This window comes from Fukomys damarensis, unplaced genomic scaffold (assembly GCF_012274545.1).
Source record: "Fukomys damarensis isolate Sample0158 unplaced genomic scaffold, DMR_v1.0_HiC HiC_scaffold_24, whole genome shotgun sequence".
NCBI lineage: Eukaryota > Metazoa > Chordata > Mammalia > Rodentia > Bathyergidae > Fukomys > Fukomys damarensis.
In genome coordinates this window covers 13,719,082-13,722,598 of record NW_022900936.1, presented here as the reverse complement: position 1 = coordinate 13,722,598, position 3,517 = coordinate 13,719,082, and the positions used below count along the sequence as shown (strand labels likewise).

The following is a 3,517-nucleotide window of genomic DNA, read 5'->3' as shown; positions in this document are numbered from 1 at the left end:
TGGTAATAGCTGTTGGTGTCACAGACAGAATTTTTATAATAATAACAAATAATGTAAGGCAATCAATTTATTATAACTTTGGTGGTACACAATAATATCACATAGTGTTGGGATTGTCTTATCTGAAATTCTAAGTGCTCTACAGATTTGATCTTATTTGTTTTTATGTTATTTCTGTTGTGTGTATTATATATAGACGTAATACCACTCATTCTTATATTATCTATATTATAAGGCTTAACATTGTGTGTCTTAGTTACTTTCTTATTGCTGAGACACCCATAGATCTAAGGAGGAAAGATTTTGGCTCACAGTTCATAGCGGTTTCAGTTCATATGCAGCTTGCTCCATGCAGGGCAGCATGGCAGAGGGGCATGGAAGAGGAGAAATAACTCTTGGGGTGGCAACAGGAATCAAAGAGCAATTAAGGGAGGAGGGAGGAAGACAAACCTCTTCAGGACATGCCCTCAGTGACCTGCCTCCTCTGACCAGGCTTCACCTCCCAAATTACATTTACCTAAAAACTCATCAGTGAACTAATCCCCTGATGACTATCATACCCACGTGACCCAGTCACTTTCCAAAAGCTTCATTCATGAGCACATCAGGGTTTGGGGGAGACATCTAGATATAAACCATGGCAGATGGTATCATCTGGCAATAAATTATGCTTATTCTCCATTCTAGTAGTCTTATATACCAGCCATTCTTTCACATCCCAGAGTTGACTGCTCCCTTTCACATTGTGGACAAAGGATCAGGTGAGTTGTTGAAATGTTCTTCCTAGTAGGGAATGCAGAATCCAGATTCATGTAGTGTCAGCCTGGTCTGTTTACTGAAAGCTTCAGCTTCCTTTAGAGGCCTGGAGTATAGATGTGGTAAAATGAGCCATTGACACAATGATTTTCGGTTAGAAAGCCTATGTAGGCAATCCTTGAAAGGGAGTGTTTTGCACTTGCATGATATATATACCACCAAGGAGCCATCAACTCTAGTACACCTAGAAGCTGCCAATAAGGAAATTGAAAATAATCTAAGAAACTTATAATTTTATTTTTGTAATGATGGTATATTTATATGTATATGTTTCAATTACATAATAAAAATTAAATCCAGAAGCTAAAGAAGTCTTGGCTAATTTGTCTAGAAAGACAGACCAGAAAAAAAAGTATGAGTTTATCCAAAAAGCTGTTATATAAGCTGTGGCATGCCATCCTGAGTATTTCTTTGAAAATATATGAGCAGCATCTCGAGGTCTTATTTTGTAACATTTTGAACCAACAGCAGAGGAAACAAGCTTTTTACATAGTCCCTTAAAATATAATAGATTACCATGAAGCCAGAGGGCTTTCTGGATCCTTTCTGTGGGCAGGGAGTAAGTACAACAACAAACCAATATGACATAGAAAGAGCATCAGTCTTTTCCAGATAAGAAGATTGATTAAAATCTTCTTCATGTGTTTAGAGATGTGCCATTCAATACAGTAGCCACTTGTAACAATTGGTTCTTTAAATTTAAGTTATTAAAGTAATAAGTAATTTAAGAACTAGTTGCTCCTGCATACAGCCACACTTCAACTTGTCAATAATTACATGTGGCCAGAGGACATCATATTGGAGTGAGAGGATATACAATATTGCTATAATGAAAGGAAATTCTTTTGGGCCAAACTGGTGTCTTAATCACTTTCTCATTGCTGGGATGAAATATCCAACAGTCACAACTTAAAGGAGAAGAGATTTATTTTGGCTCAGTTTCAGAAATTTCAGTTCATTGTTGGCTATCTTCAGTGCAGATTGCAAAAAGGGCCAGGCAGAAGGAAGCTGCTAATCCCATGGCAACCAGCAAGCAGAGAGAGTGAAAGGAGGAGCTGGAGCTGGAGATATAGTCTTCCAGGTCACACCCTCAGTGTTCTACCTCCAACCAGACCCCACCTTCTAACATCAAGTCAGCCATGGTGCCCCCATAATCTAACCACCTCCTAAAAACTCCACCTCTGAACACATGAGCCATTTGGGGGGCATTCTAGATCTCAATGATAACAACCTTCTATTGCTAGAATGTAGGCAATCTAGTTGATTAGGACATGAGGGATATGAGGGACCGCAGTGCACTAAGTTAGGTAGATCAAGGGTCAATAACATTAATACTAGGTGTACAGAAAAGAACAACTGTTGTGCTTTTGATATCAAATACCTCTGAAAGGCTCATATGCTGAAGGTTTGCTCTCCAGCCTATGACACTGTTGGAAAGTAGTTGAGTCTTTAGGTAGTGGAGAGAAGTGGCAGGAAGTGGGGTCATTGAAGCCATGCCTTTGAAAGGGATATTAAGACCCAGCCTCTTCCTTTCTCTTTGCTTACTGGCCTCTGTGAGATGAACCATCTTGCTCTGCCACACATTTCTTCTTCCCTGATGTGCTGTTTTGTCACAGGTCCAAAGCAACCTGGCCAGGAGGCCATGGAGTGGAACCTTTGAAATGATGAGCCAGAATAAGTACTTCCTGCTTGAAGTTGACTTTATTAGGCATTAATATTACTGTAATGGAAGTCTGACTAAAACAACAATGAGGATATACTCAGAGGATCTCTCTTTCCTCCCCAATTGATAAGCAAAACCTGGGTGACTGTTTTGGAAGAGAGGGGCGTGGGACCTTTTTCTTTTTTGACTTTCACCCTTATGAGGAAGACCTTTTTGACTCTGATACGAAGTTTAAGGATTCTATTCTTCTGGGAATTGTTTGCATCTTACTTTTATATGCTGTTACTTAAGAAATTGATATATCTGACTATGAAGATTGGTCTGATGCTACACAGGCCTTACCAGAAGACTTAATACTGTATACCATAGGTCATCTGCCTCTAATTGAGCGACAACTTCAGGGAGGAAATCTCCTTATGTAGATTAAGATGCCCAGAATTGTCCTTCTGGCATAAAATGCAGTGTATTGGTTGTTTTGGTTTAGATGTGACATGTCCCCCCAAAATCTTATGTATTCAGGGCAGGGCTTTGGGAGGTGATGGATCATGGATGTATTGGTAGGAGATGGGACCTGGTTGCAAGAGGTGGGTTACTGAAAGTAGGACCTAAAGGAAGTGTATTTTTGTCCCTGGCTCTTCCTTTCTTTGCTTTGAGGTAGCACAAAGTGAATGAACATCTTTCCTTCTCTGAGCCCCTCTGCTATGATTTTGTGCCTCAAAGCAAGCCCATAATAGATGGAACCCTCTGAAACCATGAGCCAAAATGAACATCTCCTTTAACTTGTGGGTATTGTCTATTTTGTCCCAACAATGGGAAAATGACTAATTAGTAGTTGTGTTGGTTACTTCTCTCATTGCTGAGACAAAATACCCAATACTCAAAGTTAAAGGCAGAACAGGTTTATTTAGCTCACAGTTTGTAGAAATTTCAGTCCATAATCAGCTGACCCCAAGGCAAGAGTGGTGCATGGCAGATGGGTGACAGATTATGGCAGTGGAAGAAAGCAAAAGCAAGAAATTTTAGCAGTGTCTTTCTGCC

At 39.8% G+C, this 3,517-nt stretch overlaps 1 pseudogene; it reads right to left on the bottom strand.

The window, feature by feature from the left end:
* LOC104851492 overlaps window positions 1–1,957 on the bottom strand; it is an 8,709-nt pseudogene extending 6,752 nt beyond the window's left edge.
* Window positions 1,958–3,517: the final 1,560 nt, after the last annotated feature.